Genomic DNA, 26,750 nt, shown 5'->3' on the forward strand with positions numbered 1-26,750 from the left:
AAGGACTTAGTTGTAAGAAAGATTTTGGTTTCAGCAAATAGGCATTTTCCAATTCAAAACATGTGCTGTGGACAAAAGTTCCTGTCTTGCTCCAGGGCTGGGTGTCTTTAGAGCGTGGAGGTCTTCAGGAAGGTGGAAGGTGCTCCATGTGGGTGGAAAGGGCCCATCATCTCGTGGGACTGCATGGTGCACACACAAGAGATGCAACAGCAGGGGTGAGCTCAAGCCAGGGCATTTTTGTAGTCATCCACGACTGCCCAGAGCTCATTTGTGTTTGAACACAGTGGTTTCGTTTGGGGAAGACTGTTAGTCTCCTTCAGTTGCTGTCCTGTCCTGAAGGCCTGGGAAAATGAAGGACAGGAATATGGGAGTGTGGCATGGTGAAACTTTGCCTGAAGAATAGCTATCTTAATCCAAAGGATTAAGTAAAAGTTGGCTTTCCTACAAAAGTCCAGGTCTGGACGTGCATACTCATGGAATAGCAAATTCCATTTTGCAGTTACATCTAGAAAGAGAAATGTTTTCCATTTGCTGCCTCCCTTCCCACTTGCCGGGCCTGGGATAAGGGTCTTATTCAGTTCAGCCTGAAAAATGGAGGTTTGGGGAGATAACAGGAATTTCACAGATGAAAAGAAAGGGATGGGAGTGTGAGGAGAAAGGGGGAAGGGAGAGAGGAGGTAAGAGTCCTGGCACACATATTTAAGCATTCAAACTGTTGCAGAACTAGGCACTGTAGGAATAAAAGCCTCATGTGATGGAAACAGGGACTCTGGGATGATTGTTTCTGCTGCCTGTGCAGCTAGAAGGTTAAAACAGGAAAATGATAAGTGTAGAAGAGTTATGAGCAGCGAAGGCAGAGGCAGCCCAGGCGTTGGTACACACACATGCACTGGGCGGCTGGCCCGGGCCTGCTGCTGAGCCAGGCCCCTGGCCAATTTTCCTTCCCCCCCCGTGCTTCTTGGAAGAAAAGGAGTGAGGTTAAGCTGACCAGAGAAAGCAAAGCTACCATAGCCTTTTGTGGTCTGTAATGCCGAGTACAGACTGTCATTGTCAGGCTGGGTAACACAGTCCACCTTTGTTGTTGCCTTGCAGCAGCGGGTGGAAGGAACGGCTCTAAATTATGTTGGGTGACGGGAAGCCAGGAGAGGGGCTGTCGTGGGAGGAGGCTCTACTGTCTTCCTGAACTTTCACTTTTGATTTTCAGCTGAGCTGGAAATGAGATCCCTTATTGTTTTTTTTTTCTTTTTAGTGCCTGGACCTGAGGCCAGAGCCTCAGCTGGGATAAATCAGCTCCACTTGCCTGTAGCTGAGGAAGGTAGGAGGATGCACGGCGGTTCAGGATACGACTTGCCTTGTTTAGCGACCAGAGTGCTTGTTTTCCCTGGTAAAAATCAGACCACCACATTCATGTGCTCAATCATCAAGTACGTGAACATTTTTCAAAAGCACAACTTCCCAATGACCCAGAGTGCCTTTAAATAAAGAAGTGCTATTGGCCCTCGGTAGTGTGAAAGGAACAGTTGAAATCCCTGTCTTGCCCAGCTGTTAAACCTGTGTTTGATTTCTGAAAAACCTATAGAGAAAAAGGGTTAAAGGAGACCATACAAGAAGTAGAAGAAATAAATTGAATGCACATGTGCAATCATTATTCATACTAACGTTCCCTGTATTACTTCATAACACAGCTGTATACACACAAAAAAACCAGTCCAGTTTGGTTTCTTCCTATTTGAATCTTATTAATTTCTGTTTAATGAAACACAAATGTTTGCGCTCTTCATTTTGACGCATGCAGCCTCGTAGTGTATTTGTTAAGCATTAGCTAGCGCGGTTGTGACCGTCTAATACAAATGTCTCTGGGCCTTTCATGGCTCCTGACAGGACATCTTTTGAGCATGGCAGTTGCCATGGGGACGGGTGCAATGCCTATTTGGAAGGAAAATTGGGAGCAATGCTCATTACATCAAAAACTACATCAGGGAGGGGTGGAAGGAGAATGTTTGCTTCTTGTGCTGACACTTAGCTGCTTGTGTTACCCACCACCCACACACTTCCATCAAACAATATCTCTTTCAAAAGCAGAAGTCAAAGTTTGCATCTCCTATCATTCCAGCTGGAACAGGCAGGGGCTGTGTGAAATGAATATCATCGTGCACAGGGCCAGGGCACTGCCTGGCTGGCTCTATCTGTCACTTCGTAACACAGCAACACTGAGCCCCCTCAGTTTTCCCCTACTCCTGCCCTTGGCCGAACACTTCACCCAGCTCCTCAGGGCACTGCAGGGACAATGGGGTGGTGCAGGGCAGGGGCAGCTGGGTAAATCTAACCAGCTTGCTCAAAATCAGCAGATTTATTGTGTGTTTTATGCTGGTGAGAGGAGGATCGGTGCCTGTGTGTATCACAATTTCCACACATAGGGAAGGTTGCAATAACAAAGACAAAGACCTTCATATCCTTCCCACACACACCCCAGAACACCATGAGAAGTCAAGGAGAAAGACAATCATTTTTGGTAGAAAAAGAATCCTAGACCCTTCTGTTTTGAGCTGTCTCTTGCTGTATATTGCTCTACATTCTGCACATTTCTTCCATTAAAAATTAGCCATCCCTGTATTTTTCACTGAATTGTTGTGTTGACTTAGCCTTTCAGAAAAAAACAAACACACACCAAAAAAAACCTCAGACCCCACAAAAACTGGGCATCAGCCAAATACTCCAAGGAAGAGATGCCGCAGACTTGCCACGAGGCCCAGGTTTGGGGCAGGGGGGTCATTTTGCAGAGCACTCAAATGTCTGGCTTTGGGTGCTGGGGTAATATGCAAAATCTTCTCAGTGAAATACAGGAGGTGGCTGCAACACCTTGCTGATGCCTGTGATGCCCACTCTAAATGGTGGGGGCCAGCCAGGTGCTTGGTCTCTGAAACACCTGGATGCTGAATGATTGCCCTTACGGTCCTGCTTTGCTTTCTCTGTTTTACAGGGACCAGGTGCCTACAGCAGTGCTCAGGGGTTTGCATTTCCCCCACCCTTAGGATCATACAGGCCATCCAGAACCTCTTGAGTCCACATGCTAGATGTCTTGGAAACGTAACTTCCCCAGCATCTGGATGAATACAAATTGTCTCACACATGGAATGGGGACAGGGTGGTGGAGTTGGCCTCTGCTCTGTGGGAGGTGGGTGTAACTTTGGGGGTTTTATGTGCTGTCAGAGCGCTTTTTTACGCTCTTCACTGTAAGCTTGCAGACGTGAAATGTGGTGCAGAGAAAGAGACAGCTTTGACACACTTGCAAGATTCCTGGCCACAATCAGTCTGTGGTGTTTCTTGTTGGGGCCTCTTTGCCCCAGAAAAGCTCCTCAACTGGCTCCCTTTTAGCACACTGCACTGACTGCAGACAGTAATTATTTTCTAAGGTTTTATTTAAGTGAAAAAAACCCCAATCCTTACCCCCCCCCCCTAGAAATAAATGCCATTATATGCAGCTGTAACAATTCTCCCTCCCACCCTGTTCAGTCATGCATCGACAGCTGCCTTTAAACTTGAACTTTCTCTACTCCTGCACAGCCTGCTACCACTTGAACTGCTTGACTAATATAATCTAACAGCAGCAGCAGCAGCAGCAGCAGATGTTATCTCATCTGGGGAGAGAGGATTCCAGGTCTGAATGCCAGAGCTGTAGTGGGGGCTCGTACATTTTCCATGGAGTCACAATCCCCAGGAACGAAAAAGCTGATTTTGCACAGGGGTGACAACGGGAGTCCCAGGTAGTGCCCAGACCTTGATGCTCTCCTCTCCCTCCTCCTCCTTTTCTTCTCGTGGCATTCACTAAAGCCAGGAGGTCACATCTGAAAGATGCAGGAGCTCCACTGGGCTATCTTGACTCTCCTTCGCCTTGCCCACCACTTGGACACCACTTTTGTAGGGCTCATTTAGCCCCACTTGATGGTTCTTTTTCTTCATTAAGGTGATGTGTGAAAGTTCAAATTCTCTTAGTTTTTCTGCACACCCAGGTGCCACCCTCCAGATTAAGACAACACCAACTTTTGGATAATTTTGTTTATCTAAATACTGATGTGTTTTACACTGGTTCATTGTATGCTGTATCAAAATAAGTAATGAATTCAATATTTATGCTTATAAAATAATAGTATCAATGCATATTTTATTTGTAGAACAGTTTTTCTCTCAGTAGCTTTAGCTAAAAAGAATTATAACACACTAAAAACTAGTGTTGCAGCAAGTTTCAGAGTTAACCTGTGGTATGTGTTTGCCTATGGCAAACATGTAGCAATTTGAATTAATTTAGCCATCCCTGCCTAGTCACATCTTCCATCACCGTAATTTATCTGGCTATCTGATCATTTTCTTTTGTTAAAACTTTAGGCCCAAATCTTTCTTGAGATTTATGCATGCAATGGCGTGCACATATCCCTTAGGGTTAGTGGGAATTACAAGTCTGTCTCTGAAAGGAGAGCTCTAGATCAAAGGTCTATATGTTTGAACAAAATTTGTATGAAAACTACCCTGGAGAAGAGCATTCTATACTAGACAAGTGTGAATTTATTCCCAGTCTTGCTTTTTGTACTGTTTGAAAGTGCAGTTTTCTTAAAAATCTAAACTTAGTTGAAAAAACCCTAGGTTTTCATAACACCTGATATAAAGCTATTGGTTTATCACTTTCACAATGAAAAAAATGTTTTCAGAATTTCATTATTCAGTTTTGAAGGAATTTAATCTTTAAGTTCAATTTTATTATTTTTATACAATTTAATGGCATTTATGCCTTCATCAAAAATCACAAGCAGGAGACACTTTGAAATAGAAAAGATCAAACTTTTAAGCATGGCAAATAACACTTGCCCTGTATGATTTTTAAAGATAGTTAGAATAATACAATACTTCAATTAAGTAATGACATGCTATCACTAATTGCACATTGGGAAATACTACAAATAATGAGGATAAAACTGAAAAATCACATTAAGTTAACTAGTAGAAAATAATTTTTTAAAAAATCTGAAATGAACTTTTGCAAATCATCAGATGTTTCCAGTTTCCACTTCATGGAAAATGTCAGCTGTATTTGGTTATGTTCTAAGTATTTGGTTATGTTCTAAGTCTCTGATAGTCTCAATAGGTGTTAGAGATCATGGAGCAGGAAAATATATGTCATTTCAAAAGACTATTATTACAATTAAGTCTGCAGTCTCACACAGACTCTATTAAGCAGGGAATGAACACGATCCTAAGTGTTTATTAGGAAGAAACTCTGCTTTCCAAACACTGGAGATAACTGCTTTCTGTTCTATGACAACCAGGTTTCGAAAGAAAGTTGTTTCATTTTCTCTGGTACAAACCTCCCACATGCTTTTGCTTTCCCCTGCTTGCAATGCTTCACAGAGCTGCACTTAGCAAACAGGGATCTACAGTCCTGTCAGGAGTAACCACAAATGCCCAGGCTGGCCTACAGGCACGTTTAGACGTGTGTCTGCTTTTCTGCCCAGGGTCCAGCCTTTCACAGAGCTGCACTCTCCAATGCCCAAAACCAAAGGAGATCAGAAGACTCAGTGGCACGCTTTGTCTCACCTGACCTGGTGGGCTCATGGGGGAGACCTCTGCATCTGAGCAAGTCACCGTCAGCTCCCATTAGAGGCACAGGAGGTAAGCGGGCTCTTCTGAGCATGACTCACCTGGCTTGTCCAAAGCATGCTTCCCGAGCCGAGCTGAGCAGCAGCGGGTCTTCACTCCAGTGACCGCATGGGGAGCCTGCATGACTGACACAAGTGCAAAGGCCTGCCTCTGCTAGATCCATCACACCCAACATGCTTAACAGGAATTTGATTTTACAGAGGGGCTGGGTGATCACATCTCTTGTCTCTTATTAAAAAATGCCCCAGGCAAAAGTCTCCTTGGCCCTTATACAGTCTTTAATGGTGCTGTGCCATGAGGTGCTCACTCAAACATCCTCTCTTCTGGGCCACATGGTATTTTACATAGCCAGAGGATGCTCTGAGTGCAACATTTCCCTTGGCACTGGGAGGGCAGGTGTTTCTCTATAGCCTCACCGTGGTACTCCGAGGACAAATTCCTCCTATCTGTAGAAAATAGCAGCATTTTCAACCATTAGAGTGAAAAAAATAATTTGTTTGCAGTTAGATTTCATTTTTCTTTGCAGAAAGTCATAGATTTCTCCCATATTTGACTGCTTGGCAACATTATATTTGTACAGAGGAACAGCGTCCTTTGAGCCAACAGTGTTGAGACTGCAAACTGACTTAGTCTGTCCCAGCTGGAGTCATCAGCCACTTTTATCTTTCTTTCCACACTTACTGAGCAATCTTTGTGGCCAGGAAGAGGGACAGAAAAGCCCACTGGGGGTCTTGGTCTCCCCAGCAGAAAACTGAAATTTAGGGAAGATTCAGATCTAAGAAATATTAGAAGACGGTAAATGTTTGCTTTCCCTGAGATTCCTGGGCCTTGCTGAAGGCAGCAGTTCCGTAAGAACTAGTCTGCTGAAAGGCTTGCTGTGTAAGCCCAGGGCTTCATCTAGTTTTCCTTTCCTTGCTGTTGCAGGAATAACTTTGGTTAAAAGGAACATGGATGTCTGGTACAGCTCAAATGCATTTGTGCCACAGCTCCTACAATGTGCTTCTGCTACCTTCTTGCTTTGTCATGCTTGTTTAAGGTAAAATCACTGTCTGGTGATTAACAACACATACACACACACAAAAAAAATTAAAAAAAAAAAGAGAGAAAACAGTTATGGTCTGATATGTCTGCTAGGTCTGCACCACTGGTAAATGAAAAATATCATTGCTTTAGCTGGGAATATTGCCATCAGGGACTGGTTGCATCCAGACAACATAGCACAGGTTGTCCAGCTAACCACAAGATATTGGTATCCAGATGTCCCTGAGGAAAAATCTGGGAGATGTGTCTGAAGAGGACACATCTGTGCAGTTTCCCTTTCCTGAGTCAAATGTCTGAATCACTTAAGCAGGATGATGCTCTTGACATGCCCTTGGATGGAATAGTCTTTGACTGGGCTGTCCACTTTCCTTCTCCTTCTGCAGCTGTCTCTTCCAATACCAGCATCATTAAGTCTATGTAGCTTCTTTTTTCCACAACTGAAGCCTAGATTTGTGCAACTTTGTGTATTCTGCTACTTCAATCCATTTTCTAGCCTACACACCACTTGTACCAACATTGGCATTCCCCGTTAAAGCTCTCCAATCCTTTAACCCATTGCCAGCCTGAGGCCAGTGTCCCAGTTACCTATTACTGAGGCAGTTCAATGTAAATTATCTCCTCTGTCCCTTCTAGGAAATGAAAGTCCAAAATGAAATTACAGTAACAATGTTATCCGATTTCTTATCATTCCCTTTTTTCTTTTACTCTATCCTGATCCTTGCTTTTTTGAGCTGCTGTCCTGTCTCACCCTTCTCCTTCCTGCATGTCCTTCATGAATCGAACCCTCTCTCTTGCCCAAGGTGAGTTTCCCAAGCATTTCCTTGCCACCACACAGGGATTCAGTTTGTTCCACCTCAACTAACACCCAAAATCAGGACTTCAATGTTGAAAGCACTCAAACCAGCAGAAAATAATTTCTGCATCGTATCTCCTCAGGGCTACATCCTAGGCTTTGCAACCCCAATACTCCAGGAAACCTCCACACAGTATCTTCACAGAGTTTCACAGGGTTCATGCTTCTCCATTCTTGCCTGTGACCATCTGTGTTTTCTCACCCAACATACATACCCTTCTTAAGTCTTCTCCTGTCCTCTCTATTGCAAGCTGACTGTTTCAGGACTCCTCCCCAAATAAAATGGCATGGAATTGCTGCCTCCCTAGCCTCTCCTGACAAAGAAAGAAGAAAAGAGATCAATTTTTATACAATTTCTCCTCCAGAAAGTTATGCTATGTTTCAGGAGAAAATGAGCAGAAAAACCAGAGTTTGGTCCCATTAGCCCAACAAGATGGTTTTCCTTTGCATTTATTCTAGTTGGGCACATAGTTCATCTACTTATCATTGATTTTTCATCCCTGCTCATGCTCCTCAATGACTGTGGCCCAAAAACCTCCATCAAAGATACAGATACCAGCAACAATCTCAAGTTTGATTCCCTCTAGGTTCTATATTAAGCAAGTACTTTGAATGCATGGGAAAACATTTCTATATCAAGCTCTATTTCTTCATTCTCGGAAGAGGAATGTTCTATAGTTACTGTAGAAGCTTATGCCATATGGTTCCACCTACATGATCTTCCTGTTTTCACAGTATATTTTGCGCTATTTAGCCACTTTTTTTTGTTTTGCTGTTGATGTACCCACAGTGATCCAACAGCTAGTTTCTTGCTGTTCAGCTGTAGAACTGCGACACTAACCATTCTGTGCCTGTATGTGACTAAGTCTAATAGAGGAATGGTCATTTTCCCTTTAATTGTTCTTCCCAGTTCCATCATCTGTCTCATCTCCTGTTAATAATATTTTTAACACTGTTCTTGTAACAACAGCCAGAGGCTTTGGCCTCCAGCTACATCAAGCATTGAAATACTGGTTTTTTCCTTTTCCTTTTCGCTATCTATTAAGGTCACAGCACGATCTGCTTCACTTTCTCCTCTGCTTTCCCCCTATATTAAATGCAAATAGGTTTTAATGTTGTTAAGTGGGAATGTTGTGAAGTGGGAAAGACAAATCTGCAAAATTCGGAGAGTGCCAAATGCCCTGTGCAGAATTAATTTGCCTCCCCCCGTCCCCATTTGTCAGTGCCCACAATAGCTCACTGCTTTTTTCCATCATAGTCAGAGGAGGCAGAAGCTAACAAAAAGAAAACAATGCAATGACAGGAAAATATGAAAATTGAGTTAAAAAATCACAAATGTGGAAAAATAATAGAAGTCATCATCAACCACTAGACAAGACTCAGTGAGCTACAGCTCTGTTATCCAGCTGAGGGTCATGTCCTGAAATGTCTATGGAACATCCTGAAAATTTCTTGAGCTATTAGAAACTTAAATTATTTAGTCTTCAGGCTTGATTAAAGTAAAGATTAATCACTTACTGTAGAATGTTTTATATTATACGTGCTGTGTGAGGACCTCTGCATGATTTATAAAGTCCAATGTCACAGCTCCTTTGTGAAGCAATTATTATTCCTGTTGCATGAAAAAAAAAAGGCATTTAGATGTGCAGAAACTCAGACTATTTAAAAATACTTTTAATACTTTAAGTTATATCATATTTATTAATGGAAATACATTTAATTGTAAGGAGATAAAGAATTTCCTATAGGTTCCTGTGGTAGCCCTCAGTTTCTCTTCATTTCCATTTTCTTATTTTGGGTTCTGTTACTTTTTATGTATTATACATATAAATGGAAAAAGGGAGAGGAGTCTGCCACTTACTCCACAGCATATAAATTCACCATGTTCAGCTACATATTAAGGAGATTGACTGGGAAGTTACCTCATGTTTGTTTCTGTATTTTAGGTAACCTACTGGGTTCTAGTTTTAGGGAAAAAAACTCCAAAACTTCATTCCTGTTAAATTTTAAAACACAGAGCCTTTCAGATTTGTACAACATTAAGACGAGACACAAACAATGATAAACAGACTTTTGCAAGAGTATTTCCAAAGTGAGAAAGGCCATTTTACTGCCATGACTACCATTACATATTCATCAAAATTTGGTCAGGAAAAGTAACAGGGGATTCCTTGGCCCTGTTTGTGGTAATGTTTGGTAATTTCTTTTTTTCTGAAGTATGGGGAAAAACTAAGCTAAACCGGGGCATTCAAACTATGGGCTCAATCCTGAAAATACTTGTAGTAAGGCTCAGCTTTGCACATTTGTGCAGCTTCAACCAGCTCCAAAGGAAATATTACCATGTCTAAAATTTACTCAGATTTGTAGGATCAGGGCTTCCATTAGAAAACAACGCTGCAGGCCTGCTTAGGGGAACAAAATAGAACAGCTGTACCTAATATGTGTCATTATAATTATTATTGGTTTAATCTGTCCCCTGTGAAAATAAAATTATGCTCAAATGGTATTTGCCTAAGATGAACTTAAGAAACAATTAAGAAATGTAGCTCCAAAGTATAACCAAGGCTGGAGGACCCTCTGCTACTGCTGACACTTGTGGCTGCACGTGGGGACAATGTGTGGAGACGTGCAAAGCCAGGGACTCTAAAGGGCCCTGGGGCAGGGGTTGTTCACCTCATGTAAAGCCATGTCTCCTCCCACATCCCTGGCTGTGAGGTGGGACAGGCTTTTGCACAAGGATGGGCTCTTTCTGTAGTGGACTCTTTCTCCCTGTGTGTCCTCTCACAGCCCAGGAACCTGTGGCTTCTTTTAGATGTCTTTTTCTCTAAGCACATAGGATTGAAGGCTATTTCCAGGAGGTCTGCATGGATCAGTGGTCAATCAAATCATGGTCCACATGGAGCCAGGGGGAATACGTGAAAGTTGCAGACTGTATAGACTGAGTGCAGGAAAAGCCAAGCTGTAAAAAGAAACATTGAGAGCTGTTCCCCAGCACGCTGCTGAATGAGTTAAGCCTGCTCAGGGGCTGCTTTGACTTGCACTCAGTCTAGCAGAGGTTTTATGTGAGCACTTAGAGCAGCAGCTGTAGGAACTCACCACTATACAGATAGCACCTTGGAGATGCAGGGAACCAAAGGCATTCATGGACCAAGGGCTCTTGAATGTCCTGAAAAGGGGAAGTTCTTAGCCAAAGAACTAATCAGACATATGAGCCTGTCAGCATGTCCCATATAGCATCATTTTATTGTGACTCTGAAGAACTTGCAAAGAAGTATCATTGCATGTGGAGAAAGTCTGCCCCTGTGCATGTGGGCTATCAAGAATTCATTCAGGTCTGGTTGGGTATATCCTGTGAAACTTCACTGCTGCTTGCGTTTTTGGTAGAAAACAGAAAAACTGTCCATGAGGAGGGGGAGAGGCAGAGGGAGGAATTCAAAACTCAGAAAGAATCTCCAGTGGAACAAGGTAACAGCAGAATCTCCACTGAAAAGGAGGAAACATGAAAGAAATGTCAAAAGCCATAATTTTTATTCCTAGAAACAACCAATCACATCTTACTTAAATTGTTACTTTTAATTTCTCGGGAACCTTATGTAATTAAAGACACCTTTAAAAAGCAGATACCTTAAGATACAGCACTTTGTTTGTATCAAGAAATCATCTCAGCAAATCAGAAACAAACAAATACATTTTTATGCTGAAATAGTTAGAAATCAGTAATGGAAGTACTGTGGTGGGAGGTGGGAGCCCCTCTCCCCTACACCAGCACTGGCCAGTGCAGTGTTGGACACCGGGGGCTGCACAATCTGCTCTGCCCAGGGCTCTGCTTGATCATGTGGACAATCAGCTTCTTCCAAATGAGCATCAGTTGTAAGGAATATGTGCCATTTCCAGCCTTGCTTTTCTTGGATGGTGCACAGACTGAGTTTGTTATAGTGGGATGGGGAATGACCTGAGGAGTCGCATGGAGGAAGCTATCCTGGGCATTTTTCATTAAACTGATAGCATGCTGTCCACAACTGCAGGGGTGTTGACCTGAAAATCCAGATAAACCCATCCAGTCCCATGTTCCCCAAAATACTTGAAAAAAGATTCAAGTGGGTCTTGAAGGACACAAGAAGGTGGCACTGGCCCTCTGGACAGCTCTGGATATCACCCAGAAAATGGGCTTGGGCAGCACTGGTGGTGTAAGGACATCGACATGTTGGAATGTCTACATTAGTAGTGTTGAAATATCTACATGAGAGAGCTGGCAATGAGCATGTCCAGTACAACATGTGGGACGGTCAGCAAAGATTTTTCATCTGGCAGCATCTCTGTTGACGGGCTGTTTGCAAACACAACAGCTTTGCTCCACAGGTGGTGTCAGATCCACAGAGATCCTGGGCAAATGTTGGGAATACGGGCTGCTCCCTCTTTCCAGCTGCCTGCTGGATACCTCTCTGATAAACCAGCCCAAGAAGTGCCCTGTTGACTTGGCGTCCTGGAAAACTGTCAAGAGTGGTCACCTCTTTAATCAGCTCTGTCTATGTATGTTTCATTCTTCTGTGCACGCCATGGTGCTGAAGCACAGGGCTCTTTGAAAGACTGTCTCCTAAGACCTTGTTTCATAGTGATAGACCTTATGGTCAAATTCAGGCAGCCTTCTACAGAATGCTACTCAGTGCTACACAGTTCAGTTATTTCATCAGCTACTTAGGTGGGAACGAGGGGCATATCAGCCCTGGGGCTGCTGGAACGGAGCTACCCCTCTAGACAAGGGATGGCTACAGCCACGATGCCAAATATTTTTAGGGAGTTTTCATGTCACTGTTTTGTAAGCATGGGTTGATTATTCTTTCCAAGTTGTTAAATTTTAGCATGATATTCATTGCTGTCATCGTCATGGCAGAGAGCTTTAAGGCTGTGACTGTGAATAGTGTTACACATTGTACATTTGTTTTGTTTTTTCAGAATGGCTGGAACGACTTGGTATTTTTATGCAGATCTCATGGATGCAGATAGGTCTGTGTTGCTCTTCTATGTCTACTCTAGCCAGGAAGTCCACCAGCATTTCAATGCCTTCTTCACATCTTTTGATGGATGCACTATATACACAGAAAACGTAGCGACATTTTTCCAGCCATGAGAGTCTCACCCTCTGCATAAACATCAAAGGGAACATACCTGGAAAGCTCACTCAGATGAAGAGTGTGAATTCATCACAGATTCCTCCTCAACATCTGCCTAGACTAAAAATAAGCAGATCCAAAGAGATTACCACATCAGAAGGGAGAAGAATCTAGCCAAAGGTGAACTGTCTCTTTCCTGAATGCTGCCAAGAGGCAGGGAAGGCAACACTAGATGACTTCTGTGGTGCTTCTGCTTGGCCTTTCAGCTAGTCTTTGACTGGAGTGACCTTATATCAGGGGTCTTCAAACTACAGCCCGTGGGCTGGATACGGCCCCCCAGGGTCCCCAGTCCGGCCCCCGGTATTTACAGACCCCCCTGCCCCCCCCGCCGGGGGTTGGGGGGGGGAAACCAAGCAGCCGCAGATGACTGCCTGCCACTGCATCCGCGCGCCGGCCCCCTGGTTAAAAGGTGTGAGGACCCCTGCAGAAGGCTGCTGACTCTCTCACAGGTGACACTAGAAGGCATTGGCAGAATGGTGCTGACTTTGCTACAGCTGTTCCTGCTTTTCATACAATTCATAGAGGTAAGCACTCCTAGCGCCCAAATATGGGGGCTGGAGGGCATCTGTTTTTAACCACTCATGTGAATTCTATATATGACTGTTAGCTATTATTAACTGTTCGTTATGGCGTAATGTACATGTAAAATGAGCCATATTGAAAACAATATATTAGTGATGCATGGTGCTTTTTCAGTACAGGAGACAGTCGGGGACTGGCTGAAGGCTTAAAGTTAGAGCATGAACAGACCAAACCAAACTGAGACTGTCTGAAAGAAGAAAATGTTGAAAGGATCAAGAGAACAGCAGACTTTCCTGCTCTTTGGAAAAGGAGAGGGTCTCACAAGATGACACAGGGAAAAGCCTCAAGGCCATGTTGTACTCACCTGACTTGCAAGGAGAGTCCCCAGGTAGCTCGGCCTGACATTTATTTATATGGGTCTTGACATATTAGTAATGCTCTGCAGCCGCAACAGTCCACAATTCTGCATGGCGTAGACAGGTGTGCAGAAGTTATTATAGCTGTTTTACAAGTACGGTGTGATGAAGGAGATATGTTGCTCAGGCAGAGTACTCTGGCACGGCTGGGACCGGGGCACAGCCTTCCTACACACAAGTATGACCCTGTTGGAGACCTGTGGCTGCCTCTCTACCCCTGTCATTCTCCCTGAGGGGTCATAGCATGCAGTTAAAGATCTGAGCCTTCGATTTCACTGTAAAGAAACAGGTTGTTTTGCCCCCTTAAAAATCTAGTGTAAAATGTTAATACAAAAGCAACAACTTTTAACGACCGTGAAATAATGTCACGGACCAGCAGAACTGTGTGACCACTCTATGGCTGCACTCATGTACGGAAACTGCAGCGAGCAGCTGAACTGCATACATGTGGCAGAAAGAAGAAGAGGGAAAGCTGGCTGGCTCCGAAGTGCAGGGACACTTTCTCTCCTTCCCATCCAGGTGCACGGGAGGGCGGCTGCTCCCCCAGGGTGTTTGCAGTCGGATTGTGAAAGGCTCTGGGGGCAGCAGCACACTCTGCCTCCTCATCCCTCCTCGGGGAGCTGTTTCTATTTTGGTTCCTAAGGAGATATGCCAAATGAAAGCAGCTTCAATTTCTACCACAAGCTGAAAGCATCAATTCCTGTAAGCAGTTCCCAGACCTAGGGTAATACAAGACTAATGAGGAAGTTAACAGCAATGCATCCTGATATTAGCTTGAGCTTTGACAGCCTCAGGAACTTAAAAATTATGACCTCCCTCCCCCCTAATGAGACTGGCTGGAAAACCAAGCTATTTTCTTTTGAAGCACAGCTGAGGTTGCTTTTATGTAAAGTCTAAAGTCAGAGTGTAGTTTCTAGGTCCTGTGTCCACACACAACTTTTTTCTCCTGAAATGCAAGCCTCCATGTAATGACATGATTGTATAAACTGAGGCTTCAGTAACAAAAAAGTCTCATTGCCATACATATATCTGATGAAATCTCAAAAATTGACCATGTTGTGACACTGATGAGAAAACAAGTTTTTGAAAAAAGAAAAAAAAATGGTCAGTAAAACTTCTTTTTGCTGGGTTTCAGTATCTCAAAGTTAGGCATGCAGAACATCGTAGCAGACCATCTGAAAAAAAAAACAACAAAACACCTATGAAAAAGAAATGTGACATCTTTTTTTAAGCTTTCCCACCACTTAGCTCTAGATATCACCAGTACCAGTAGTACAAAAATTAAACTCTTCTCCAGAGAAACAGCATTAATGACTATTAATAAACAGGAAAGGGGGAAGAAAAAAGTTCTAGTAATTTTTTCTTATTATTATATATTTACAAACCTTGTACTAGTTGAAAGCAAAATATTTTCTATTTCTATTACCAAGATATAAGGACACTTCAAATAGAAATATACCTGTTTTCTCACATAAGTGTATACAGTGCCTCGAGCTTTTGAACTTCTGAGAAATGTTCCTGGTTTATAAACAGAGTAGGAATAAGTAACCATGCAGCGAGTGGTATCAGAGCTTAGCTCATCAGTGAAACTCCTCACATAAAAAAGGGAAATGCAGAAGTGTTTCTGAGGTCAGGACTTTGGAGCAAGGGATGAATGCAATGGAAATCCCTAAACCAAAGAAAGGCTCCACACGAATTGCACAGCTCTTTGCATACACTGACTAATAATCATGCATCAGCCTTGTGTAACAACCATCACAAATATTTTGATAGCCCTTATTTTATAAGTGGTAAAGATCTGGTGAAGAAAGCAGTAATTGTTCTGATTTATGACTGGCTCAGCGACGTGAACCAGCTGTATCTGCTCCAAGTAAAGGGCTAAAAAACCAAAACCTACATGCCATGGTGACCTCCATCACTCCATGCTTCCCATGTAGATGGTTGACTGTGCCCCAGCAACAGCCCACCAACAGCTTGGGCCTATAGTGCAGCTATCTAAATGTTAGACATCTAGCCAAGCCCTTTATTTGGGATCTCCTTGTAGTTGATGGACAGGCAGGCACCAATCTTCCCGCTGGTCTTGAATACCTACAGAGGTCTGGGGTGAATGGCACCCTTACAGATGTATCTCTCTCTGCCTTGATTATAGCTAGGTGAGTGACTCAGATAAAACACTAAATCTATGGGCACCTAAAATCAGGCTGAAGGAGTTTCACTTTATCCTAAGGAAGACTTGACTTTGAAGGCTCGACTGTTGCCAGCAGCCATGAAGCCCTTCAGAGCCTTTGCAGGCAGCTCCTGACTAACGGGCCACAGTGAGCTCAAAGCTGCCAATGCCTCAGCCCAGAGGCGCTCCCCGTGTTGAAGTGCTCTGCTTTCAGGGGTAGCTAGAGCTTGAGCACAACTCCGTTAGCATGGGTTGCATGTCAAAAACGCAGTCTGATCTTGGACATCTGGCAAATATATGTAAATGCTTAACTGAGAGAATAAACATTCCCCAAAGACCCAGAGTCCTGAGATTGCAACCTTGACTTTAACCATTTGGCTTTCTTCACATGCTAGTAAATGCCATCTATCACACATACCATGTTAGAGTCTACCCAAACAAACCTAAACCACATCACAATTCTATGAAACTGAAAAAAAAAGAAGTATTTTTGATAGGATTTAGAAATGTATGATTACATTGTAATCCTCTCTCCAAAAAGGAAAATGAAAATAAAGGCTGAGGAAGGGAGAAAAAAAAAAAAAAAAAAAAAAGCAAAGCAGCAAATTATTCCTGCTGTGGCATATGAAAGCTAAAAGAATTTAATTTTCTGGTCTGTTTGTCCTAGCATGCTTCTCTAGGCTTGTCATCGGTTCCACTGGAACACAGGGAATGTAAAAGATATTTTAATACAAATTACTGTATTTGATTCATTCCGTTCTCCTTATAAAATTGTCTGCTGTAAAATTATGTCTAATGTGAAACAGTTATAATTTGCTTGCTACTCACTGTATTAATACCTATTAAAACTGACCACAGTAGCACGCACCCAGTTGTTGCAACATGCAAAAACCCACAAGATTTATTTCAATGTGTCTGGAGAGTGCCAAAGCATAAAAATATATTGAAATTTAAAAGGTCTAATATAACTATTATATAGATCATGGACAAAACTGTCAGTCAACTCCGAATGGCAGAGTCAGCTATTTCTAAACATCACAGGCCTCTTATTAATCCTTTTCCTACAAGAGTTCCACCTGTCTCAGGACTTTTTTACCTCAATTTCAAGACTTGCATTGTCCATAGACCTCCTTAAGCACTGGCAGGTTCACTACATGAAACAAATCAATTTAAGAAAACAAGTCTATAAACAGCACTAAAGTCATCTTGCAAAAAGCTGGTACGAACAGTGTGTTTATCATCAGTACTAATTAAAGCCTGCAATCTGACCCCAGTGTTAAAGACTATCCCAGCACTGGCTACAGATCAGCCCATCTGATGAAACAAACTCTCTAAGCAATACCACATGGGAGACCAATGGTCTCTGGTCGGATTGGCCTTCGGTGATAAGATCAATGGGGAGTCGAACATGACTAACAACATTCCAGCACTTTGATACTCCAGTGATAGGTGCTATAAAAAACCTCAGACAGTTTGTATCAACCCACACTTGCCAAGCGTGGCAAAGTGCCAGCTCAACCCTTTCTCTTGATGGACAGAAGCAATGCTGAAGACTTTGTTTTTTCTCCACAAACTAGTGAGTGGTGGACGGAGATCCATGACAGTGAGGTGATAAAGTGAGAAAAGCCTTTTCCTCCTGCAGGAAGCACATGCATCTTCTCACAGGAGGATGAAAACTGCAACCATAAAGCCAGCAAACCTGTTGTAGACCTGCTAGCATGCAGAGTGCTAAAAAATTGCAAACTTAATCCTTCCTGCGTATGACAATGTAGATAAGCTACCTCTTACTGCTTCCATCTGTGGGAGGTTGAACATAGGCAGCAGGAAACCTGCAGCCACCTGTAAAGGGAAGGAGGTGCCAATATGGTGTGTGCTGAGGTGGAGGAAGCCTCTGCTTATGCTGCTGCATGTCATGCAGCACTAGACGACACAAGGGAGCTGCTGGGGAGAGAGGGACATCTGCATGGGGACACCACAGTGTTTCGATGCTGTATGAGCTTAATTTAGGCCCTGTTTTAATCATTTCAAAGGTATCCTGACCTTGGTCTGGCCCTCTGTGCCAGAGCCCCTATGGAGCACTTGTGAGGGGGAGCTGTGGTAAGGCATGCAGGGTGGATGAGGCTTAGTCAGAGGAAACTGTATAAATCTCTGCAGTGGCTAATTTGTGGCTTCATCCACAAATCATTTAGGCAAAGAAAAGGGCAACCTATTTCCACTGCAAGGTTGTAAACATAAGCATGTTTCCTAATCCCCCTGCTCCTCCTGAACCCAGAAAGCATTTGTTAGCCTGCCTGGAAAGTCTCCTCTGCACCTGATGGCTCCTAAGAAAAGGCTGGTTTAAGAATGTAATCACAGAAAATGGCAGACAGCATCCATTTGCACTGGAGGGAGCATCCAAAGGCACACAGCTCTGGCTCTGTGAAGGGGACTGACCCCACTCTTCTCTAGGACTTTCCCCCTCATCAGTCTTTCACCCCTCTCAGATCACTGGCTATTTAAGATCCCACTCTTTGTCCAGCAGATGTAGTGCCTGACTCTGAGTGAAGGTGGACATGAGAAAATGTAACATCCAGCACCTTCTGTCAGTCCTGCAGCCCTTAACACCTTGCCTATGGGAGCACATAAAGAATGATGGCTAACCTTGCCAACCCATCAGCAGCATGCTCTGTTAATGTGGTAAAGCAGAAGAGAGGGCTGGTAAGAATAGGAAATGCAGGAGTACAGGGAATGAAGATAAGATGTGAGCATGAGATAGGAGAAATTCAGCTATCAACACTGGTAAATTAACTGTCATATAGAAATAAGGACACTGAGCAAAGGATGGGCTGCACTGCACTTTCACTGTGCAGATCTTCAGAGGCAGGTGACCACATCCAAACTGCTTGGGGGGAATAGTCAGTGTCCCATGCTAACTCCCAAACTGAGAAGTGTTTGAGATAGTGGTGGTTGGGCTGGGCTGAGTATGTGCCTGGAAGGGCTATGACACGTTAGCAATATAGATGACTGAGTCTCAGTGCCCAGAAATGTTTCCTGGCATTGTTCAGTTTATTAGCACACGCTTTGCCTTTGGGATCTCATCACCATGGGGATTAATTGATGTTTGTACCACTGCAATGTGCTAATTGCTACTCTTAAGAATATGGTCTTCTGAGTATTGTTGCAGGAGGCAAAACAAAAGGAGCAGTAACTTGTGTTACTGCACAACACAAGAAGTGTGAGTGCATTAAACACAAAGATACTCATATAATCTGTGGAAGTAAGACATCATCATTTCATCACACATGAATTACAGCACCAGAGAAATCACTCTGATTAAACATGCATTAAAAGGACAATTTCATTACCCGGCAAACCTAACACTGGATGTAAACTTCTTGCCTTTGAGTGACATTGTTGATACATGCTCATAGCAGGGACATGAATACACCCTGACAGCCCTCTGAAAAAAAACCTGAAATGGGAGTAGAATATAACCTGTAGTGAGATAGGAATTGCCATTGCAGGTTAGTCAAATGCCTTCTGCAATCTGGTGTTCTGCCTCTGGCAGTTGTTAGTGCAGATGCTTTGAAGACAGTTGCAAACCCCACACGATGTGTCACTATGCAATGACTTGCTCATGGAACACTTTCTGCTTAACTTTAGGAGATGTATTATGTCCCAGAGCCTGATGGCTTATCCCAGTTTGCATGACTCCTACACTTTTATCCTAGCTTGTATAAGAGTAGATGTGATGATTCATGCACATCATTTGGTGCTGCTTTTAGCATTTGTGGAGGAAATGCTAACTGCTCCTTCTTACTCCTTTGACTGATTTTACCACTGGAGTTATCATGGAGCTGGTGACAGAAAAGGCAAAGACAGGTGCTCTGGCTTCAGCTTATAACACATCTAGATTTGGGTAATTTCTTCCAGACTTAAAAAACAATCAGGAGCTGCAAAGGGAACTACATGGCATTAGCAAGGCCTGCCTTGCTTTTTATATATATAACTTGCAGGTGAGCCGGACTTTATTTCTGTTTGTGTTACGGCGTGACACCTTGTGACTTTGATTTAAGTGCAGGAGCAGACGGAGGCTTTGATGACTTTCCACTGGCTGAAGATTTCTCATCAGGAAGCCACGTTCACCTGCTTGGCTTCAGCTGTGAGCCCCCAGACACCTCCAGGCTGTTGTCCTTAGTTTTGAGGTCTCTCTTGCCCCATGGGTGGGTTAGCTAACAATGTTCCTCTGTTCCTGCCATCTCCTCTTACCCAGAGCGCCACACAGCTCTCAAGGTCCATTGATGTGGTCCCATCAATCCATCATCATGTAATGTGGTGTAGGCCCTGACACCCCCCCACCCCTCATGCCAGCTTCCTCACTGGAATTGCAGACCTTGTTTCCATTTGCTAGTTGGACCTCTGAGGAAGGAAGAAATGCTTTATGAGTCACCACCCTCAAGAGCTTTACACTTCAAGATGTAAATGTAGAAGGATATTGTTCAGAGGTCTTTCAGTTTGCTCTAAAATCCTGCAAATTCAGGTGCAGAAACCAAAATCTTGAATTCCTCTATTTGGCTATATGGAAATGATTATAGCAAAATGCTGATACCTGCAGAACCTTCCATATAATTTTCAGTTAGGAAACAGCAAATACAAAGACCCCCAGCATCAAGCTGGCTCAAGAAATTAGCTTCCATTTACCATTGTATGCTTTGCTCTTGTTGGTGCCAGTAAACTCTAAGCAAGTTGTCTGCAATAGCAAATCCTTATGTTGCATAAGTATAAATGACATGTTTTTATGAAGGATTCCAACATGCTGGCTACATCAGAAGGGGAAATAGGTGGAAAAGATGATGAGAGTGTAGTTCTTAACTGGCATGTAGTAAAGGGGAAGTCCAGCTCCTGATGTATTGTGGAACTATGTGGCAAAAATTATGCATGATTTTGGGCTCCATTTCATCCACAGATTAGAAGCTCTAAAGTGGCCACTAGAGAGGCCAAACACATTAGTGAAATAACACAAGTACTCCACCCTTGGAATATCTGTAGATACAGTACTCCAAAACCATCTGTTAGTCCTCCAAAACCACTGCAGGAAAGGTAAATATTAATAACTGCTACAAACATCTAGAAAGAGCAAACTGGGAATTCTGCTGGGTTATGGCTAGCGCTTAGATTAAGACCATCTCAACAACTCCTTCTGTGACCAAAGTGGGAAAGAGGTGGAGAGAGTGGGGCTAAGAATTGAAAAAAAAAAAAAAAAAGCCAATTCCAAACACTGAGATTCATCACTGAAAAATTAGGAGGTTAAACAAAACAATAGTCACTTGCAGATTATCTGTCTTTTGCAGATTATCTATCTTTTGATGTGGGCTCGTTGACTTGTTAGATACTCCTGCTTCAGCTAAGAATGCGGGCTTCCTTTTTCTCTTGGGGATTATTAGCCTCTGGGAATTTGTATGCCAAGGAAAACACTAAATACTGCCTGAGCCACCTAAAAATTCAGAGAATCATCAAATAAAAAAGCAATAGAGAAGGAGCCTATAGACTGATGTGAAGAAGTTGAGGACGAAAGAAGTGCCTCATTAATCAGCCTTATGAAACCTTTCTTGCTCTGTTTCAGCACCACAGTTCTGCTTGAGAAAGCAGCTGTTAAGGGAGTCAAGACAGGTGAGACCAGAAGACTTCAATATGACCTCCTTCAGTGGTGGAAGTTTATGGTGATATCAAAGACTGGCACATGGAGCATCTTGGTGAAGAACCCACACAGTTTTGGGATGCTTGCTCTGGTCAGACTGAGTTAAAGCCAAGTCTCTCACCTTTCTGCACAGAGGTTTTAGTGTTGAAGCCTGGAGTATTTCTGCTAGTTTATAAAGGAAAAAAGAGAGGGAGCTTGAATCAGTCACAGCTAGACTGACAGAAGTGCTGGGGCCCAGCCTATCCTAGGATAAAGAAGCCCATTGGTACAGGCAGTGCTGTCATGGCATCATCCTTCATTATCAGTTATGGTAACAAGGGACTACTGGGGATGGTGGCAAATTGGCAGAATACTTACAGGACTCTATGCACATCAAATAGATGAAAGGTCTATCAGTATCATACCTTCTTTTCCTTTTTTCAGCCAAGACACAGTTTTGCTGTAGTGAGATGGATGCTAAATCAGCTTCCTGAGCCAGGCATGGCACTCAACCTTTCACCAAAAGGCCTCAAAGTCCTTTTCAACCTCAGCGTGGTCAGGCATCTCATTGCTGCCTCTGCCGGTTATGACCTAATTTTTAATGAACAGATTTTCAGAATGCTTAGTCTTGAGCATAGAAACGTAGAATCATCACAGAATCATAGAGTAGTTTGGGTTCGAAGGGACCTTTACAGGTCATCTAGCCCAACTCCCCTGCAATAAGCAGGGATGTCTCCAACTAGATCAGGTTGCTCAGAGCCCCGTCCAACCTGACCTTGAATGTTTCCAGGGATGGGGCATCTACCACCTCTCTGGGCAACCTGTTCCAGTGTTTCAACACCCTAATTTAAAAAATTTCTTCCATATATCTAGTCTAAATCTACCTTCTTTTAGTTTAAAAGCATTACCCCTTGTCCTATCACAACAGGTCCTGCTAAAATGTCTGTCCCCATCTTCCTTATAAGCCCCCTTTAAGTACTGAAAGGCTGTAATAAGGTCTTCTCAGAACCTTCTCTTTTCTGGGCTGAATAACCCCAGCTCTCTCAGCCTTTTTTCATAGGACCATTTTTGTGACCCTCCTTTAGACTTGTTCCAACAGGTCCTGTCTTTCCTGTGCTGAGGATTCCATGACTGAACACAGTACTAAAGGTGGCGTCTCACAAGAGCAGAGTAGAGGGGCAGAATCACCTCCCTCGACCTGCTGGCCATGCTTTTTGTGATGCAGCCCAGGATACAGTTGGCTTTCTGGGCTGCAAGTGCACATTGTTGGCTCATGTCCAGCTTTTTATCCACCAGTACCCTCAAGTCCCTCTCAGCAGGGCTGCTCTCAATCCCTTCATCCCCCAGCCTGTATTGATACCAGGGGTTGCCTTGACCCATGTGCATGACCTTGCACATGGCCTTTTTGAATCTTATGAGGTCCACACGGGCACACTTCTCAAGCTTGAAATAATGTTGAGCTTGATAATCTCTATTTATGAGCTGCACTTGTCTGTTAATCTGCAAATGTAATATCACCTGCTGTTAACGTCTGTTGTCTCTGTGAGATACCCTGCCAGCAAACTCTGTCACTGAGGTATCTGCGAAATGTGCACTTGGGTGAAACAAGTTAAATGTTTTAGATGGGTGGGGACACTTAGGAAATGTGTTAGTGGTATCCATCCAGGCCTAATGAGAAGAAAATTAATATTTTCCCTTTCTCTCTAAACTCCCTCCTGCTCATTTAAAAAATAAAGAGAAATTTCAGGGGAAGCGGTGAATGAGCTCTGTTGGCATTAATGGGAGTTGCATACTGCAGGCAGAGTCAGGAGTGCACTTTCTGTGACATGGAAGGTGTCACTGCCTGTCCTGATGTTCACTAGTGTAAAACAGCTAAAGGACTTGCCACACATCAGGAATCTTGGCATTATGTAAAATTTTCAGAGAGGCAAAACTGCAGCAAATTGAACATTACTCTGTGAGAGGGTACCGACACAGAGATGACTAATGGTGGTCTATGTGCTATAGTGATTTTTTCGAACAGATTTCTCCGGTGGTGCTTCAGAAGTTCAGCTTGCTTTCTTCCCTGCCCTTCACTGTGACTGGGCACTGACGCTGCACCACTAGCCACTGAGGTAGCCAAGTGGATTCTCATTACTGGTTTCTGTGTTTAGAGTCTTATCTCCACAACCATGACAAAGCACGTAATACCAATGACAGGCTGCGGACCCCAATAACCTTATCAGACAAAACAAAGCATCCTGAACCAGCTCCTCCCAGGGCCATTGCAGGAAAGCATCAGCCCCATGGACAGTGGGTGAGACCCACAGAAGTGAGTCAACATGAGAGGGTCTCTGGAGCATCTGACGGGCTGCGGGGGTTACTGTCTGGGGGGGAACAGGGTGCTGGGGAAGGGCATTTCAGGGTTGCATGAGACTTAGTATGGGACATTTAGGGAATGAACCAAAGGTCAGGAAAGGGAGATACCAGGTGGATCTGGGAAGGAAAAAGCATGTGACAATAGAGGGAGAAGGGGGTAAAAGTGGAAAAGGGGCCAGTCATGTGCAAACAGGCAGCTGGTCATTCCACTTGTCTGACCATGCCCTGCACCTGATCAGCAGTCTGTCCTGTCTCCTGATTAAATGCTGTTTCTAACTCTTCTCCTGGGAAAGGGACCCCATTCAGCATCTGTCAGTGTGTGGAGTCTGAGTCCAGCCACTGGAGCAGAAGAAGGGTCAGAGGGACATGTGACACAAGAGACTGAAGTGTGTGTGTGTATTGTGTAGGTGCATATGTCAGTGTGTGTTCACAATCAAATACCAAGCCAGACCAGCTGGGGAGTAGGATAAGAGACTTCGGAGCCAGATATTGAGGTGCCTGTAGGTTTGGGCCACACCTTGGGTGGACCCAGGGTTCTGCAAGTCAGCTACTGGAGGGACCAAGGGACATGGAGGACAACTAAAAAATCTCTGTGTGTGTGTGCCTGTATATGTGTGTGCAACGGGTCTGTACCGCAGGTACCTGGAGTGGGGCCACTGCCACAGGGGTTTGCATGCCCAGGTGCCAGTGCCTGGGGAAACTGGGATCCAGGGTCAGCTGCTAGGCAGACCGACAGTCCAAAGACCCACATTACATGCATGTGTGCATTTCCCACTCACAGACCTCCATCCTGAACCTCCAGAGAGTGGAACAGGATTAACCCATTTGAGCTGCCTGTGTTTGATCTGTGTTGATCTGTGTGGCCAGCCACATGTGCATGTGCATCTTGTACAGGTGTGGACATATGCCTGTGGTGGATATGTGTTCAGCCCCTCTGCAGTACGGATCTAGTATGGAGCTGTGACTGCCTCACCTCGATCAGGATGCTGCGTTTGGCAGCCCCTACAACAGATCACTTGCAGAGGCGTGGCTTGGTTTTATTTTATGTCCATTCAACAATTTTGCTGAGAAAATATGGAATCAAGTACTAGGAAAAGGGATTATTTGGGCTGATTGGATTTCCTCAAAAACCAAAGGTGTGACTGGACTGTAGAGCTAGGTTTAAGATCCCAGATCAGCTCTGCCATTAATGTTGCTAGTGCAGCTTGGACTTGAGTGTACTTTAAGCTCCCAAATAATCACCCAAGGCTCTGGTGGTTCTTGAAAACAGCACTGAGGCTGCCTATGGTCACAGCAACCTACAGCCAATTGAGGTCTGGCCCCATCTGCACCCATGTCTCTGCATGACAAGTAATGAGAGTGAAGAAAGGGCCAAGGACAGAAAGCTGCGAGAGCATGCAAGACAGGCAAGACAGGCTCTGACTCAAAAGCTGTTTAAGCCTATTTCTCCACTTGAATCTACAAAAGGAAGAAGATAAAATAACTCAACAGCAGTGCTCAGCGTGACTCAAGCCACAACACTATGTATGTCACAAAAGAAAAAGCTGTTGTTTGTATTTGGCTGGTATCTACGAGTTGCAGAGACCACAGAGATTTTCATCAACCTTTGCACCATCTTCAACAGCCTGCAGATGTCCCCAACTGCTGGTTTCATTCAAGTTTGAGCTGGTTTAGTGAAAAGACGTTGGAGATGGCAGTTCTGATGGACTTTCTCTTAACTGTCTTTTACCTTATGTAGTGCTTCTTGCTTTTTAAAGATTCTAATTTTTTTTTCCTTAGATTTGGGCAAAAGGGGGTGAAATCATTCTATTGGGAGCTGATGATACTGGCAACTTGTTCAGTGGTATTTTTGCAGCAAGATACAATGACTCGAAAAGGAACAAAGCAAACCCACTCTGATATTTCTTCCTCTACCCTTTTTTTCCCATATGGCTGAATCAAATCTATGCAATGAAGAGTATCTCTTCCAGTCCAAGGAAATATTTGAAAGTGATGCGCTAAAGAAAATGTTGAAGACAATGAATCACTTCCCTTCTCCCACTGCACTGTTTACTGATTTTATCATTAGATTACTATACTGTGTTTTTTTTGAACTGCCAAGCTGTTACACTAGCCCTAAAAATGATTTCACTGTCTTGAATGAAACATCTTCTCAATTCAGAAACTGCTTATTTCACAGGGAGTGGGGCCTCCTCTGTTAGGTACCTCACGTAGAGCAGGTCCCTCAGCATGTAGCGCTGCTTTTGTTTCTCTGCAGGTGATAGATTTTAAGGACAGGACTTGTATCAGACCTTCAAGCCAACGTCCTTTTTGCCTGGACTACAGGACTTACTCAGATCAGCTCCTGCTTTAAGCCCAAAGGCAATGGTTGGAACAAGACTGATCTTTCTGGAAAAACTTCCAGTATAAACATTTATTTAACCATTGTAAGTTGCTCCAATGATGAAGTACTTTCTTACAGTCAATTACTTTTAATTAAAATTTTATTTCCAACCCCAGCCACCGGATCTTGTTTTGTGTCTCTATCTGCCAGACTAAAACAGTCTCTCCAGTCAGCCATTAACATATAGATGGCTATAGGTTGTAACCAATGCACTTTCAGATTTGATGGGACCTTTAGATCTCTCTCTATCAGGTGCATTTTCCAGTCCAGCATATTTTTGTGCTTTGTTTGTGAATAGTCTCAGGAACATCAACATCAGTGTAAGATCTCTAACTTCCATCTGATTCCTTTCCCCCCAGTTCTCTCTCCCGCTATGAACAGAAACACATATATATCAGAAACACCTTTAGATGATGAACATAACCCTTTGCAAGAGTATTTTGAGACCAGAGGTTTGCCCACCTTTGGTGCATCTGCCACATGCTCTGTTGTTGATGCCGCTGCATCGCCGTTGTTGCCTGATAAAAATGTTTT

At 43.6% G+C, this 26,750-nt stretch overlaps 1 long non-coding RNA gene across 1 annotated transcript; it reads right to left on the reverse strand.

Moving 5' to 3' along the window:
* Positions 1-9,143: 9,143 nt before the first annotated feature.
* Positions 9,144-13,647, reverse strand: LOC130144024 (uncharacterized). Its single transcript, XR_008819987.1, has 3 exons — positions 13,601-13,647; positions 12,710-12,774; positions 9,144-9,155 (listed from the first exon to the last, which is right to left on the reverse strand). It is a non-coding gene; the product is annotated as an uncharacterized LOC130144024 (long non-coding RNA).
* Between the last annotated feature and the right edge of the window lie 13,103 nt (positions 13,648-26,750).

Source organism: Falco biarmicus, chromosome 2 (assembly GCF_023638135.1).
Source record: "Falco biarmicus isolate bFalBia1 chromosome 2, bFalBia1.pri, whole genome shotgun sequence".
Classification (NCBI taxonomy): Eukaryota; Metazoa; Chordata; class Aves; order Falconiformes; family Falconidae; genus Falco; species Falco biarmicus.